The sequence below is a fragment of the Rhipicephalus microplus genome, chromosome 1 (genome assembly GCF_043290135.1).
Source record: "Rhipicephalus microplus isolate Deutch F79 chromosome 1, USDA_Rmic, whole genome shotgun sequence".
Taxonomy (NCBI): Eukaryota; Metazoa; Arthropoda; class Arachnida; order Ixodida; family Ixodidae; genus Rhipicephalus; species Rhipicephalus microplus.
This window is the reverse complement of record NC_134700.1, coordinates 56,340,088-56,358,424: the sequence shown is the minus strand read 5'-3', so window position 1 is coordinate 56,358,424 and position 18,337 is coordinate 56,340,088. Positions and strand designations below refer to the sequence as shown.

Here is an 18,337-nt window from a genome sequence, read left to right as displayed (position 1 = left end):
ATAACTGTTCTCTTGCTACTAAGTGAATGATAGCATTCAAAGCACTAAATGATGAATTCTTCTTGCAACAACCTGGTGTGATATGTAGAGAGGAGGTAACACAGCACATTAAAGCACACTACCCGCTACCTCTTGATTATAGTGACGAACGGGTGCCATAAGAGAGCCTCCATGTGTGGTAGTCTCCGTTTTTTAGAATGGTGAAACGTTCGGTCATGGTTGCTTACAACCGGCTAAAATGGCTGCCATACTTGACGGACCGCCATGTTGGTTCTCAGTGGTCACTCATTTGCATTGGAGGTAGCCTCGGTTTCAAGAAGAAGGGGGCGGTTCTTTTATATAGCAAGTTCTGAAAGCTGCAGGTTGTTCTTTGAAGTTAGCCACCGTTTTGTAGAACATGAAAAATCACAGCATATCCACGGAGTTAATGGTGATTTATTCTAGTGTTCGTCTATCCGTGAAACCGTCTATCCGTCCATGCGCCCGTTCGTCCGTCCATCTGTGCGTGCTTCTGTCTGTCTGTCTGTCTGTCTGTCTGTCTGTCTGTCTGTCTGTCTGTCTGTCTGTCTGTCTGTCTACCCATGCGTGCATTCGCCCATCTGTGTTTCGTCCATGCGTTCGTCTGTTGGTCAGTACCGACAGCGTTTCTATCGGGTTCAGCAAGTTCGTAAGTGGAACAGTCTCCGGATGGTTTTGCATTCCGGCACGCAGCACACTGGCATTTACACTCGAAAGATCTTGTAGGTGCGCTTATCGCGAGGATGGTGTACCAGAAGCTAGGTCTACAGTGTAGTCAAACGCAGCTCGTACCGCAGCTTGCACACCAGCGCCAACATGCAGCTGGTGCGTTGCGGCGAAGCAGGAACGCTTGGCTGCGAGAACCAACATGGCGCTTGATCCCATGAAAACAGGGCCTGGCAATATTGTGTTTTAGCGTCAGTGGTCAAAGGCTGACTCCGCTCCGAAAACAGTGACGCGCGCGCATGAAGGCTTCCTATGTAGAAATAGTTGCCAAAAATGCCACCCGCATCTACCCACTGAGGGAACTCGAGTAAATGCGTCGCAGAGTGGTGGGGGTACCACGAGACTGTTGCGTAATAAGTTATGGTTTGGGAATGCCTAATTGCTTTTTCGTCTTTATTATTTCCATTTATTGAATGAAGGAGAAGCGTTGCCTTCAACGAGTCGTGGGACGCTGGTGTGCGATCCAGTGCCAGTAAATGATTGCGCAGCTCGAGCAGCCTTTTTTATTAGCAGACGCTGCCTCCGTCAGCCTTGCGATGTGGGAGAGGCGGGAGCAAACAGTTGGCGGGAGACGAAAGAATGCACCACAATACGCGAGGGGCGAGCATGCGCAGTGGGGGTGTGGGCATCGCCGCCGACGCACAACCTCATAGAGTTTCATACAGTATAACCTAAATATGGATCTGGCGCTGCGATCACGCATCCCTATGAAAATTATGAGTACAGGCTTTGGATTAGGCAGCATTAGCTAGCAAACTGTCTAAAATATTTTTACACGGTTTCAGTTTCGTTCTTCGCGCAGCGTGTGTAGTGGGGTGCGGTGAAAAGCGCTGAAGCAGTGCCTTTATTTTTCGGAAAGGCTGAAGACAACTAGTTCTCCTAGTTTGCTGCAACTTTGGAGCTTCACGAGTCATATTTGACGGTTTAAACGAAGCGTCATCCACTCACCACTGCGCATGGAGTTCATGTTTTTCACGAGCATACCTTCCCTAAACTCGTCCGAATCGACTGCAAAACAACGACGAGTCTAAGCAGACGCGCCATCATGCTTCTCTCACTCAACTTCAAAACAAAACGAGAGGTGCATTGGGGGCAGATCAATTGAACAGACTCATGTGGAATCGCAGCAGACAAAACATTAAGTACCTCAGGCTTGATACTGTACTGTTTTTTACATGAATAAATTATTTATTTGCAGATACTGCTGTCTCATGTTTGAAACATTGCAGGAGTGGTTCCAATAAACGAACACAACAAAGAACAGCAGAAATAAAACATCAAATCACCTAATTACACACCTGTTCAACAAACAATAAATAATCAAGCAAAATGAAAAAAAGCGAATTGAAAGCATCAAATTGCATAGTTGAACACTTGTTTAACAAACAGTGGATGCGTTAGTCATCTCAAAGAAGTGTCCAGGTTATGCAAAGTGTCAACTGTGCACGAAAAAAGAAGTAATTATAACAAGCAATGAAAATCTGAACGGCACAATGTTCGACGGATCGTATCGGCGAGTCACTTGGGTAGAATCATTGGCGAACGAAATGGGTGTGGCTATGCGGACAAATTTGTGCACGATGTTATGTAGCATGGCAAGCCGTTCATACATACGTCTGTGTTCTAAACGTTTAAGTAATAAAGTATGGTAGTGCTCTGAAAGAAAAAAAAACAGGGTCGTAATGGTTACAAATGAATCTCATTGCTTTTCGCTGGATGCCCTCAAGTTTGTCTATGCCACTTGCAAGATGTGCTGATCTCACAACAGACGCATATTCAAGAAGAGGCCTGATCATTGATTTGAAGGCTATAGGCTTGCATTTTTTTGTGGCGTCCTGTAACGTTCTTCCTAAGTAGCCTAACTTCTTAGGCGATTTTGCAGAAATAATGTCGATGTGTTTGTGCCACATCAAGTTTGGCGAGAATACAGTGCCTAGGTACTCAAATTCCTGAACTCTTTATAGTGTGTAATCGGAGACACCATATCCAAATTGCAGGGGTTCCTTTTCATTTGTAAAAGTTATTGTCGCGGTTTTATGACAATTGAGCTTTATTTGCCAAGTACTACTTCATTCGCAAAAAAAGGAAACACATAATTCAACAAACCTTGCTCAGTGACGCTACGTACATTGAAATACAATACACAGTCATCGGCCCCTAGACCAAGCCTAATTGGAGTGTTAATGACAACTTGAACGATTACGTTAATGTAAATTATGAATAAAAGGGGCCCCGAAAAGGAGCCTTGTGGAAAACCTGATGAAATATAAAGTGGTGATGACTGTTCGTGGTTGTAGTGAACTAACTGACTCATCAGGTGATTGATTGATTGGTATGTGGGGTTTAACGTCCCAAAACCACTATACGATTATGAGAGACGCCGTAGTGAAGGGCTCCGGAAATTTATACCACCTGGGGTTCTTTAACGTGCACCCAAATCTGAGCACACGGGCCTACAACATTTCCGCCTCTATCGGAAATGCAGCCGCCGCAGCCGAGATTCGAACCCGCGCCCTGCGGGTCAGCAGCCGAGTACCTTAGCCACTAGACCACCGCGGCGGGGCGACTCATCAGGTGCAAACAATCCGTAATCCAATCGAGTAATTTTTCAACATATGGGCCTGTTAGAAAGTTATGAATTTCGAGCAGGAGTTTTTTATGACATACCTTGTCCAAAGCTTTACAGTAGTCAATAAATATGGCATCGATTTGTTCGTTGTTATTAAGTGATGAGGCGATGCCGTGTGTAAATTTGATGAATTATGTGACAGTGGAAAACCGCTGCGCAAACCATCCTGACGCTGTGAAAGGATAGTGTTGTCAGTTAATTATAGAATATTGTGCTTATTAATGATGTGATCGAGCAGCTTGCAGTACGTGTATAATAATGAAGTTGGTTTGTTGTTAGAAATAATTTCCTTCTTACCCATTTTGAAAATAGGAAGAACATTAGCGATATTCCGAATTCGTGGAACCCGACCAGAGTCAAGTGATTTCTGGAATATATTTATAAAGTATTGTGCACATCATTCAGAATACTTATTCAGAAAACCATTGGGGATACCTTTTGGACTGGCACTTGTAGTAATATTTATGTTGAGTAAGAATATACGAACTCCACAGCAACTTGACTAAATACTCTAAATAGTTACCGATACAGAGGGTATGACAAAAGAAGGAACATTGCCGTTATCAGTGGTAAAACCAGACTTAAAATAACTATTGAAGGCCTCTGAGATCGTCTGAGCATCTGAACATATCTTGCGTTCAATAATGAATGAGCAACTTCTCGTAGAGGGTGGATTAATTGTCTTCCAAAATTTGGTCGGATTTTCCCTAATGAACGTTGACAACGTGTTATTGTAGTAAAGCCTCTAGCTTCATGCATTTTATTTTTGAGTGTTGTCTTTAACGCACACAAAGTGAATTGATGGTTTGGATTGGAGCGGCATCAGCGACGGAGTCACTTCGTGCGGTGAATAAGCTGTATTATTTCTCGATTATAGCATGAGTGTTTAGGGTGGCGCTTCACAAATTTCTTTGAAATGACTTTAGATATGCAGTTGGACATAACCGCGCCAAGGTGTTCTACCAACGCATTTCCACTACAACTGTTCCTGGAAAGGAGAAAATTTACATAAGAATCTGCCAGCAGGAAAAGTACGACTTCAACGTTGGCACCTGAGAAATCAGTAACAACTTTGTATTCTGTTTTCTAAGCTCGTAGAGAAAATACAATTGAACAAAGACTGCATTGTGATTCGAGATACCTTTTTCAACCTCACACTCTGAGTCATCATTCAGGAGGTCACCTGTCACAAAAATAACGTCCAGGATTGAACAACCTCTGGTGGGACTGTAAGCAACTTGAGTAAAATCATGGGATACAGCGAAGTCAATCAATGAGTTACAGATAACCTTGTCAGGGCCGGTCGTAGTGAAGGACTCTTAGTTAATGTGAGATGCATTGAAATCCCCGCATATGATCAATTTGCAATCAAGAACTCTCTGCTTAACAATACAGTCTGTGATTGCCAATATGGAATGGTCATCTTCATTTGGTGGCCGGTAAACAGCTCCAATCATTACAAACACACTGCCCACCTTGATCTTACAGCAGACAAACACTCTTTCGAGGAGATCAGGCAGTGTTGTATATTCAATGTCGTTTTTGATAAAGAGCGCCACGCCACCGCCTTGACCACTCGACCTGTCGTTTCTAATAACTGAGTAACCAGAGGGCACAAATTCGTGTTGAGAGATAGATTCATTAGGCCAGGTTTCAGTTACGCATATAATTGACGAATTATGACACTGTACTAGGCAACTGAAGTCGATAAACTTGTAGGAAGACGTCCGGAGTTTGGTTTCCCACATATTTTATTTTCCTCTGCTTTGGCATGAACGTCCTCAGACGCTGTCGTACTTGCTGGCCTCTTCTTCCTCTCTTGCTTGCTCCAATACGCGAAGCAGCTGCGGCACTACTTCTTCGTCTTCTCCGAGACGCTGAAGGCTTGCCATAGGCCCCCCCTCTGGCGATGTAGCCCGTGCGCAAAGGAGCGAACCTTATGAGCAGGTTGGAGGTTCTGCTATTGCGAAGCGCATTCGTCTGGTTTTCGCGGATGGCTTGCAGTCTTCGAGGACGGCGTCAGTGTTGAAGAAAGCCGGCTTTATGCGATCAATGAAGACACTGTCTTCGCGTCTATTAAGCAATAGAACGAAAGGCTTCGGGCGACGCTTGACGACCCTAAAGGGTCCGTCGTAAGAAGGTTGCAGCGTTAGTCTGATTGCGTCATGTCGTGCGAAGACGTGCGTGCAGACACGGAGCACACGGCTGACGAAACTTAGGCGTGAATGTTGAGGTGCAGAAATAGGGGACGTATCTATCATGCAATTCCTGAGAAGAATGGCATAATCAGCTACGTCTAATGGTGATATAGATGACGTGTCGAAAAAACTGTCCAGGAAGCTTTAGGGTAGTGCCAAACACGAGCTCAGCTGAGGAGCAGGACGCGTCCGTACGTATCGTGCTGCGCAGGGCGAGGAAGACGAGTGGTAGTCGCTCCGTCTACGATATCAATGATTGGGAGGTCATGAGGGGAGCTTTGAGTTGGCGGTAAAATCGCTCAACCTTGCCATTCGACATCGAGTGGTAGGCCGTCGTCTTGATGTGCTTGACACCAAGCATTTGGGGCAAGTTGCGAAAGAGCGCGGAGTCAAATTGATGACCACGATCCGTTGTGATGGTCTTGGGAACTCCGCAGCGGCTTATCAACATGGTGATTAGTCCATGGACCAATGATTCTGCCATGATGTCAGTGAGGGGTAGTGCCTGAGGCCACCGCGTGCACCGGTCTACACAAGTTAGCAAATGCCGCCTGTTTTGCGGTGAGGGCAAAGGGCCTACGATGTCCAGGTGCACGTGACTGAACCGTGAGTCAGGAGGCGTGAAGGTACCAAGTGGACTGACCGTGTTGCGCTGGACTTGGGTAAGCTGGCACTTGAGACAAGCACGTGTCCAGCGGCGGACGTCGATGTTCATTTGATGCCATAGATATCGCCCTGTGATGAGGTGCTGAGGCGCACGTATACCGGGGTGTGACAAGGAATGCAAGGCGTCGAAGACTGTGGCGAAATAGTGCTGCAACGTAAGGGCGACGAAAACCGGTAGAGATGTCACAAACGACGGAAATCTCGCAGCCTGGAAGTTGGACATCTTCAAACTTGAGGAAATTCTTTTTGAGTCGCAACGCGTGAAGCTCGCTGTCGTCCTGTTATGCAGTAGCCAGAGCTAAAAAATCGACTGGTGGGCGCCCATCCATAGATGCGTTGATTTCTATTCAGGAAAGCGTGTCAGCAACGACGTTGTCCTTGCCACTGATGTGCCGGATATCACTCGTGAACTCCGATATATAGGTAAGCTGGCGGATCTCACGTAGGGTGTGGGCAGAATCGGTAGCGCTCGATTGACACGTAAGCGGCTTGTGGTCGGTGAGGATATGGAACTGCCGACCTTGTAGGAAGTGACGAGGTGTTTGACAGCCGAATAGGCCACGAGCAGTTCGCGACCGAATGTGCTATAACGACGCTTGGTCTGTGAGAGCTTTCATGAGAAGAAAGTGACCGGCTGCCAAACTCCGTCGACCAACTGCTGCAAGACTGCTCCGATGGCGGCGTCCAAGGCGTCCACTGTGAGTGACGTGATTGCGTCACTCTTTATATGCTCGAGGAGCGTTGTGTTAGCCAGACCTTCCTTGACAGAACTGAAAGCTGTATCTGCATCGCGCGTTCATAAGATGGAAGTGTTGGGCTTCGTTCGACCAGATAGAAGTGCATGGAGTGGTTGCAAGATGGCAGTGCAAGGAGGAATAAACCACCGGTAATAGTTGGCAAGCCCGAGGAATTCACGTTGGTTCTTCGTATTTGTTGGTCGTGGACGCTGCAATATAGCTTCAACATGTGGAGAGATTCCACGCGAATCCACGTGATGGCCAAGAAAGTCCAGTGAGGAAACGCCAAACTCGCTCTTTGGTCTGTTGACGACTAGTCCATGTTTGTGGAGTCGTGTGAAAACCTGACGCAGGTGAAGTTTGTGATCTTCTGCAGTGGTGCTGATGACAAGGATGTCGTCGATGTACGCGAAGCAGAAGGTCAAACCACAAAATACCTGGCCCACAAACCGTTGAAAGGTTTGTGCGGCGTTTCGTAGACCAAAGGGCATACGCATGTATTCAAACATGCCAAAAGACCGCATGGTCTCCAGCCACCCGAGGGCTTGAGAACCATGTGTAGCGGTGACAACCAGGCACCAGAAGAGGGGCGGACGTATCCGAGTTCAAGCATGTGCTCGAATTCTTGTCGTGCAATCTTGTAGCAGTCAGGAGTGAGACGACGAGCACGTGCAAACACTGGTGCTCCTACTGTCTCTATACGATGAGTGACACTGTGGCGTATCGGGTCTTCAGGAGATGGAGCACGAAAAAGGTCAGAAAATGGACCACGGCGGGCAGACTTTGGCATGAGCTTGCACGAGACGCAAAGGTGGCAAATTTGATGTCACGCCCTGAACTGTCAGAAGGGTCTCAGAACCTACGAGACGGCTATGTCATAGGTCTACCACAAGCTTTAAATGCCAAAGAAAATCCATACCGATAATGAGTAGCGACAAGCATGAGTAGTGACAAGACGAAGTCGCAGGCAGTGAAGTACATCTCAGTAAGCCTACGTGAGCACGTCAGCTGGACAAGGCTAAAGTCACGGGATTTAATTGTGGAAGCTTCGTTACTTGTCTGCATAAAAAACGAGAGTGGATTTGACATGTTGCTCGCTCGATGGCAGCCAGCGTGCCCACTGGAGAAATCCTAAGGAAGCAAGACGTTTATATCTTGGCTTGATGTTATCAACGAGGTTGCACACGGGTGTCCCCAGTCTGCGCCCAGACTCTGGAATTCCTCTGCGCAGTCTCCGTAGATTGCTCGAGGAACATGCGTGGAGGCCATGTTCGCTGTGCTGGCTTTGGCACTCGAGGCAATCAGAGCAAAATGCATGAAAAACATAAGTAGATTTACATGGTGCTGGCTAGATACAAGCCGACGTGCCCACTCAGTCCCCAATTCGTCCATGCGAACTGGGGACGTACCCAGCCCATCCGTGCGGACGCATGGACGGACTCACGGATGAATGGCATCACGGATGGACGGAGACACTGACAGATGATATAAAGAACGGACGGACGGACGAATGGAAGCACGGACAGACAGACAGACAGACAGACAGACAGACAGACAGACAGACAGACAGACAGACAGACAGACAGACAGACGGACAGAATCGTGAACGCACGGACGGAATGTGCTCTTTAGAGCGAAGAACAAGCATGTTGTTGTCGAGTGCAGTAAAATATTTCATAATACTTTGATGCTTAATCTAGAATGCAGTGGCAGAGTGATTCGCCCCCTGGTGGTTAAATGTTAAATTTGTTAAGGTTTCGTTTCTACCGCATAGGTGCAAAAACTTTTTGCAAGAAAATTTGCATGCAAAAATGAAGCAAATTTTAATAAAACATGACTTCATATGACTGTTTTACACTCGGCAATCAAGCACTTTAAATCTCAAGAACGTAATCCATATGCGAAATCGGCACATGCGAAATTGGCACATGCGAAATCAGTACTTCCCATAATTCCCATGAGAGTGCACGCGCAGCTGAAGGAGCCCGCGTAGACAGTAGCACCAGATTCCCCTCTAGGTATTAATGTATGAAACTATATGCATGACGCGTGATATGATGCGACGAATAATTGCTCTGCATTAAAGAAACTCTAGTATATCTACGGAAAAATAGATGATCCGTGGGGCGTAGCGTCCGTCCGTCCAGATGCGCGGATGGACGGACAGAGGCATGGACGTATGAAAGCACGAACAGACGGGCAGACAGGTGGACGCACGACCGGACTCACGGACGGATGGAAGCACGGACGAACAGACAGATGGACGGGTGGAAGCATGGACGCACGGACGGTTAGCACGAAAGAATGTGCGCATTGAAACACGGACGGATGGACGAATGGATACACAGAGGGACATACGGGTGGACAGAAGTACGGAAGGAAGCAAGGATGCATGGGTGGATGAACAGGCTGATTGACAGAAGCACCAACGGACGGTCCTAGGAATAGATGGACACAGACGAATGCTTAACCCCACTCATCATCATTCACTTCTTGGCTATGCTTTGAAAACCACTAAAGCCGTCTAGTTATAATATTCCCAAGGACTTATACAAACAATGCCATCTATTGAGTATCTCATAAACTAGAAGTGGCTACATACTACTACTACTACTATTACTACTACCACTACTACTACCACTACTACTACTACTACTACTACTACTACTACTACTACTATCACTACAGAGGAGGGAACTACCCACAGGCGAAGCAACTTCACCCCTAAAAATTACCGTAGTCAGCTATGTAACGCGCTACCACCAAGACTGCGTAAAGCGTTTAAGATGCTTTAGAATTCGCAGTGGTCTTCACGCTATTTCTCTGGGACGCCAACAAAATAGTGCCAAGACCAATTCACATGCGCAAGACCCGAACCACGTTTTGGTTTGGTGCTGAGAATGCTAATTTTAAAATTTTGTGGGAGCCCCAAATCCTGCCCCAGAAGCTTTGCGTCCAACAAACGTGATGGCACCCACTGAAGTGACATGACCAAGAATTGATAGAGTATCAAAAGCGCCGCAGACCATATTCGAAAACTCTTCTCACCTGCTTGAACCAAAGTGTGCGTACGCAAAGGGCTTTGGGGACTCAAATTTTTTGAGCCCCTCTTTCAAAACTCTTTCTTATCACACAGACGTCTTATTGCATTTCTTACCTCTCGGAGACCTTCACGTCGCTGACCTCAAGTGCTTGCGGGCTGATTATCAATCTGTGTTTTTTACGTAAACCACAAAATTGTTGGTCAGCACGAGACATGTTTTCAAAATGGTTGATGGAGCTGAAGTCGTACACTGAACGCTGAGCCACGGTTATTTCCGCCCTGTTTGATCAACACAGAGCTTCTTCAATTTACACGTCCCGGACGGCCCCACACAGCCCGGACGCTGACGTCACATTCGTTTTTCTCAGAGACCAACCGGAAGCTCCACCCAATAGTCCGGGAACGCTCGGACGCATTTTCATATTTCGAATGCTTGGCGGCTTGCGGGCGGCACGGGACTGTCCGAATGATTTCTTTCGGGCAGCTGGCAAACGATGCCGCAGTTCGCACGGCTGTGCGGCCTAAATCTTAAAATATAAACACGGAAACTTTTTAATGCGCTCTTGCTTTCTCTTCGCATTTCTGTCCACTTCTAGTACATTTCTGGTTTCCTACTTGTTTGCGCACCCAGTTTTTGTCGTCGGCGTTCTGAGTTACGCCGAGCATGTGTGTATTCCAAATGCTCGGGCTAACAAGTATGATACTCGTCAGGAGAAACAGTGGTGGAACAACCACACAGGTCTACGATTTGTGCGCGCTCAAGTAGTTCACTTACAGTTAGTTGTGTCATAAAAAATGGCATAATTTTACTATTCAACTGCTGGTGACGTTGGAATTGGGTCGGTTTTGTGGTTTGTGTCGCTGCCGTGAATGTAGCGAATGGCATAGCAGATGCCACAGCGCACGGAGTTTGCTAAATATACGCTAAACAGAACTCTCACGCTAGTGTCTATAGGAGCTGCAACACAGGGTGCTTCAGCGAGCATGGGAATTATGGGTAGTACTTGAATTTGCCTAGTCTTCATACTTTGCTTTTCTTCTGGCTTCACGTGGCTTCAAGCTGCCTTGTTACGAAACAAAAACTGGCAAATGTTCGGCAGTTACGCTTCAACTCTTTCATATTTTAGGATTGCCATTTCAAATCGGCTCAAGAAGTTTATCATCTTCCGTTCTTTCCTTCGAAAGAAAACCAAAACACAGCAAGAAACGAAGCCACAAGGGCGTTCAACGTCCACAGGATGAAGACTCGGTGACTCGGTGTGCTACCCATCATTCCCATAGTCACTGAAAATAAGCACTAGAGTCAATTTTGGTAAAATGAAATGCTATGCCACAGCGGATACAGTCACCATCAAGCTCGCGGAAGGCCTGAGGCCGCTCGCACTGGCTCGGGACTTTCGTATCACACGCATGTGACGTAGCGGCCTACGAGCCGAGGAGTCAGCGGGCCGACGGCAAGTCGTCCGGGACTTCGTAAATCGATGAAGCTCAGTGGTAGCTCGTACCGGTGAGAGGCGGCGTGTTTAAAGAAGCCGTACTTTGGTTTGGGCTTGGACTTCATATGGCTATAGCGCACCACGGCAACGACACTCAAAGCACACGCATATGCAGTAATAACATGGAAGTAATGTTTTATTTATGATCACACGTGCTATTTGTGCGATTCCACTAGATCAATCAAACCTAGAAAACAACATGTAAAGATACAGCACTGCTAATGCATGTGTCATATCTACCTACAACCATCTCCACCCTCCGATGTAAAGTGATTATTCGAGATACCTCTTTCTTTAGCTGCAAAGCCGAGGAAGCTGTACTCACGCACTATTCATTAATTTTCTCAATTTCCTAGGGTTTAATTATTTCGCGTGTAGTTCTGTCATGAGCACTATAAAAACACGGGTGTTTTGAAACACTGGGTGCAACCACACCTTTGACGGTGAATCCCAAGGGACCAGACACAACTTTTCTAGGTTTTACTGGCGTTTCCTAATTATTTGCCTCAGACGCCACGAGTTTGGCCTATATAAACGCGTTGGAAAGCCCAAAGAATAAAATAGACAACTCTGACTACAAGTGATAAGTTTTTGCGGTGCTCGATCTTACAATCGCATTAGCCTCTACTTCCTGCAGTAACCTTTTTGCACATTGCTTGTAGCCGTTCGGGAGCAAAAAACAGCAAGTTTGCACCGGCTTTTTTTTTTCTTTGCTTCGCAAAATATGCGAAGCATAATCTGCGATCACCTCCAAACGCTTGCAAAGCATATTTTGCGAACGCCTGCTCGCTGGTGTTCTCCCTTTGTTTCTTGCTCACATTCTCGGGGATGGTGGTCAATAGGTGCATGGGATGACCAGAATCTAATAAACGTTTAACCTGGGCACACAAGCTTGTGTCAAGGTTGCGGTGACACGATGTCATCAGTGGATTTGGAAAGCACAAATTTACAAGAACCGGTTTAGTTCATCGCGGTTCGTAGCTCCAGCACACTGACTGGCGAAAAATACAGGCCGAGGTCTGGAAATCTTGTGAAGCTGTCATTCGGTACTTCGTGTGGCAACACCAGAGAAGATAACTATGTCTTGAAGTGGATGACTAGCGTTTGTTTATCAAATGACCAGGTCAAAACTGTTAGATTCATTATTAGAAACAAATAACTAGTCATATAAAAACCAAACAACAGCCACCACATCCATATGCTTATCACGCTCTTCAAGAACCTGGTTACGTTTTGATAAAGAAAAGGTCCCTCAGCCATGGGGCTCTGTCGAAACCTATGCATAATCTGTTCTTTTGTTCTATATGATTTTCAATCGACGTCACATAAGTCGAGAGTGATAAAGTAAAAAGAGCTCCAGAAAGTGTTTACTGGGCAAACCGGCAGCATTTTAGATTTGAACCACTCTTGATCGGTCGATACCTTCGGCCACACACGTCATCAACTCGGTCAGAAGAAAGGTGTAGTAAATAAATTGACATGTTTCGAAACGCAAAAAGGACTCGCATTTTATTGCCAGTCAAAAACTCTAGCACTTGTTCAGATCTTATGACCAAAGATGGGTCGTCAAGAGTTCTTACCTTCAAAGTTCTTTGTAGAAACAATGCAATGCAGTTTAGATGTTCTTTTTTTGTCTTCTGTATGCATCCGACGAGGCCTACAAGATAAAAGGTTTTGAATGGCTTTTCCGTGGGATATAGCGCTTTTTAATGAAATTTTATTGTGAGTATTAAAACAAAATATTACCTCTGATGCTTTCCTCTGAAACCAAGATTTACGTACAACCATGAAACCACAGTCTGTATTGGCCACTAGCAGCGCGAGCGAGTTGTCCTTCAAGTGCTCAATCGTTTCCGGCATAAACAACCTGCCATCCGAAGGATGGACACGCATGTGTACGTCGACAACTTCAGATAGAGAGCTGCGGACGTAGCCTTCACGACTTCTTTAGAAACATGCCAAAGCATGCCTAAAAGCTGTGAGCTGGACTTGCGAGGCTCAACGGAGAACCTAGGTGAACACTTGAGGACCTGTTGCGCTTTGTCGGGCAGGTGCAAGTCACCTATAATGCAGTACTCAGCTCCGGACGAACGCGCTGTCAGGCAAATTTGGTTCTCCAGTCAGCTAGAAGTGAGTATTCTCGCCAATTATGGGTGGTTGTATGGGGATGCAGAAGGATCTTTAGTTTAGCTATGTACATGCGAGTTTGTCTCTGCCACTCGCATTGTGGACTTCAATACAGGTATTTCTCTGGGTCTGAGTGAGTCCGCATGAGTAATATTCTGGCAACTTTGAGCTAAAGTCCGAGTGAAGAAAATTTTGGTGAGTGTGAGCACGATTGAGTCCAAAGCGCAAGATATTGCCACTGGCGTGGAACCAGATTGGGGTATGCCACTGTGCGTATGCAATTCTGAAAAAGAAGAGAGGATAAACAAGAAGAGAATACGATGAGTTTATGTTTCTGTAGATCGGCTCTGTTGGACGTTCAGAGCTTCTGTTGATAGAGGTTGCGTTTTATTCATAATCACGTGACATTTTCTGGCGGTGGTGCTGCGTAGCACTGTATGCACTGCAATCAGCAGGATAAACCCGGCAGTAGTGACGTCTTGGAAGAACCCACTGGCTTACGGAGCTGCCGGTGGCAACTAGGTCTACTACCTGAATTCAGTCTCTTTTCACAACTCGGCAGAAGTATGGCAAGTGCAGGTACACAGACTCAAGAGATATCGTGTCTGCCACTTCCATCATTTTTCAACACCTCGCAAACCCGGTGACCTTTACGAGGACATCGATGACTGGCTCGATGACCTCAACCGCTGTGCCAGCATCAACGAATTGAATGAGCACCGAATGTTCCGGTATGTCTACTTTTACCTCGAGGATTCTGCGTGCACTTGGTTGGAAAACCATAAAGCCACTACGGTAACCAGACCAGATTTTCGCATCCAGCTGCAGAGTACCTTTCGAAGCCGTTACCGATAGCAGCAAGAACAACATATAAATTCCCGAAATCAGCGCTTGCATGACCGCATTGCCATGTTTGGTGAGAATATGTCCCAGCTGTTCAAGCTGGCTCACATTTCAATGAAAGAAAAGAAGAAGGTGAACCTGCTGATGCGTGGCGTAAAAGAGCAGTTGCTTTCAGGACTAGTGCGGAACCCTTCCAGCAATATAGCAAACGTTTCCTACGAAGCCACAACGATGTAGCAAATTTTAATGCAGCTCCCTTCTCAGTATGCCGGCCCTCGCAGTACTTCTTCCGTGTCATCGGAATAAGCGCACCTGATATCACGACTATAAGGAACCTTACAGAGCTCGCGTGCAGTATTGTGTGGGAGGAGCTGCAAAAGCAGCAAAAGCTGCTCGCAGCATTTCCTCAGTCCCATGTGGCTGCTCTAAGGAATGTCGTGCGCTAGAGGTCTGTCACCTTATCAAACCCATAATGAATTCACATCCAGCCGAGTCTATTAACTACTGCACCGGCTGTCGTCTGTCCATCCCGTCCGCCTACCCAGCAGACGACACCATTCTACTCAGGCCCACAGCAGTACAGGAACTCAACTCTTACTGTAGGGAAACCCAGTGTGCTGCGTGGTCGCGACAACCAGCCTCTTTGTTATCAATGCTGTGAATCAAGTCATGTCTACCGTGAGTGCGAATACCGGCACATGGGCCTTCCGGCTTTTGTCCAGATGCTCGTACATGCCGAGATGGTGAGTGGTGCCAGCTATCGCCGTGTACTTGGCAAACCTGCAATCTCATATGCTTCAGGATCACCAATACCGCTTGCCGACTCGATGGTGCTCCACGTCACGTGGCTAACACTCGGTCTTTGTGGACGCCGTTGCGTGACGAACGCTTAGGTCCCCAAGGCCGCGCAGGGTAAACCCAAAACAGCGACTTCTGGTGTTAAGGCAGTTGTTGATTGACCGTTAAAAGACCCTCCCCCGAAATGTCTGCTGACAGTCGACGACTTTCTTTCGCTGCCGTATGTTGTCAGCGGCTAACGTGTATCTGCTCCTGTCTTTGTTCCTGCCATCCGCTCTCCGGTAACTGCTCTAATAGACATGGGCACCGACTCTACCGTGACAAGCACTGACCTCGTCAGCGCTCATCACGGCTCAACCTCCGGACAGCAGGAGGTCACCCATTGACACCACGTTGAAGATGCACCACACGGCTGCTAATTCGTTAGTCAACATACAATTCTTCATTCGTCGTGTAGTGTGGCCATAAAGCCGCTATTAACCTTCTAGACCAACTTATAACGTTTTCTGACGACCATACGCCCAGATGAAAAGATACTGCATCGCAGACTACAGCACTTCAAATTGTTGACGATGCTATCATACTTCCACAGCAAGTCAGTATGTTGGTGTATGTAGTCTATGGCAATATATTTCCTGAGTCTGAGTGTCAGCTCGCCTATGGTTCTATCGCTCATTTTCAGCATTACTGTGGGGGTTACCTAGGTTCACGTTATTACTGTTATCTACTCATACGTGTTTTAGAAGGAGCATTGTGCATACGCTGTTCGACTATTAGACGGGAGGTGCGGATAACATAGGGGAGGGCCTTGAATTCTTTCTACACTCTCCCCAATGTTCCAGTGAAGTTCGTGAGAAGTATCTAATGTGTTGTCATCGTTTTAAAGAATATTACCTGACTAGTTTGCGACCACTGAAACTCATATTCAATTGTACTGTGCCAAAAGGCGCCAAAAGAGCACTGAATACGTCAGAATTATCAATGTCATAAAGCTAAGTTTAGACTAACACACTCATAAAACGACTGCCCGAGACTCACTCAGACTTCGATTCAGCAGTAAATCTGAGTGAGTCCGTGGGAGAGGTATTTCGGTAAGCCTGAGTGTGAGTGAGCATCGATAAGGGGTCGCGTGCTAGTGTGCTCAAGCAGAGACGACAACTAATTTCATGCTGGCGCGAGGCGGCACGAGTGAGCCATGGAATAATTGAGTTGCTTTTTGTGTTCCACTGTAGCGGCACCCTTCTTCCCCTCTCCAACTCCACTCATTGCCTCACCTAGCTGTAGAGGCATTATTGAAAGGATGGCAGGTCCCGTAATTACACTCAAAAAGAGATACAAGATAAAGATGGCACAGGCTTAAGCGCCTACATCCAGCCATGATGCCACTCCAGTTGAAAGCTTCTATGAGGACGTGGGATCGGCAATGAGTAAGATAAAAACACAGTATAGTATACTGATGGGAGAATTTAACGCAAAGGTAGAGAAGAAGCAAGCTGGAGGCCAGGCAGTAGGAGATTATGACAACGGTACAAGAAAGGCCAGAGGCGAGTTACAAGTAGAACTTGCAGAACGCAATAATTTACACATTTGAATTAGCTTCTACTGAAAACGAGGGAACCGTAGGTGGACATGGAGGAGCTCTAATGACAAACATAAGAACGAAATAGACCTCATAATGAGTGCACGCCCAGGCATCGTGCAGGATATGGAAGTGGTTGTCAAGGTACGATGCAGTCACCATAGAATAGTACGCTCTTTAATTTGACTGGACTTGAAGAAGGAACGACAGAAACTGACACGCAGCAAGCCAATCAACGAGCTAGCACTGATAGGGAAAGTACAGGAATCCAGAGTCTCGTTTCAGAACAGGTACTCAGCTCTTATTGAGGAAACCAACCTTAGCGTAGATACAACGAATGATAACCTCACTAGTATCATTACGGAGTGTGCAGAGGAAGTTGGAGGCACGATAGTTAGACAGGACACAAGCAAGCTTTCCCAGGAAACGAAGAATATCATTAGGAAGCGTCAAAGCATAAAAGTCTCAAGTACAACAGACAAAATAAAACTGGCAGAGCTTTTGATGTTGAATAATAAGCATAAGGTATCCGATCTAAGAACGTATAACATGGAGAGAATTGAACAAGCTTTGAAAAACGTAGGAAACGTCAAAGCAGTGCAGAGGAAACTTGGGATAGTCGAAAATCGAATGTATGCACTAAGAGACAAAGGCAAAATAACTACCAATGTGGATAGGATAGTTAAAATAGCGGAGGAGTTTTACAGAAATCTCTACAGTAGCCGGGACAACCACGACCTTAACACTATAAGAACAAGCAGTAACCCAGATGACACCTCACCAGTAACAATAGAAGTCAGCAACGCCTTGGAGAGCATGCAAAGAGGCAAAGCTGCTGGTGAGGATGAGGTAACATCAGATCTGCTGAAAAATGGAGGACATATTTTGTTAGAAAAACTAGCCAACCTGTTTACGAGGTCTTTCCTGGCGGAAACAGTACCAGAGTCTTGAGAGAATGCTAACATCATCTTAATAAATAAGAATGGAGATGACAAGGTCTTGAAGAAGTATAGGCCGATCAGCTTGCTCTCTCCAGTATGCAAGCTATTTACTAAGATAATTGCAGAGTTAAAAAACATTTGAATTCAATCACCCAATAGAACAAGCAGGATTTTGAACAGGCTACTCAAAAATCTACCGCATTCTTACTACGAATCAGGTTGTAGAGAAATGCTCAGAATGTAGCCAACCACTATACTTAGCCTTCATACATTACGAGAACATGTTTGATTCAGTAGAAATATGAGTAGTCAATTAGACACTGTGGCACCATGGCGTCGATGAAGCATATATAAACATCCTGGAAGAAATCTACAGGAGATCAACTGCTACCATAGTGCTTCATAAAAAAGCAACAGAGTACAAATCAAGAAGGGTGTATGGCAGGGGAACACAATCTCCCCAATGCTATTTACCGCGTGCTTGCAGGAAGTTTTCAGAGGCCTAGACTGGGAACAGTTAGGGATAAGAGTTAATA

The 18,337-nt window shown here is 46.2% G+C and overlaps 1 protein-coding gene across 1 annotated transcript in view; it reads left to right on the top strand.

The window, feature by feature from the left end:
• Positions 1 to 18,337, top strand: part of LOC142765310 (uncharacterized) — a 193,621-nt gene that overhangs the window by 89,054 nt on the left and 86,230 nt on the right. The window lies entirely within an intron of this gene.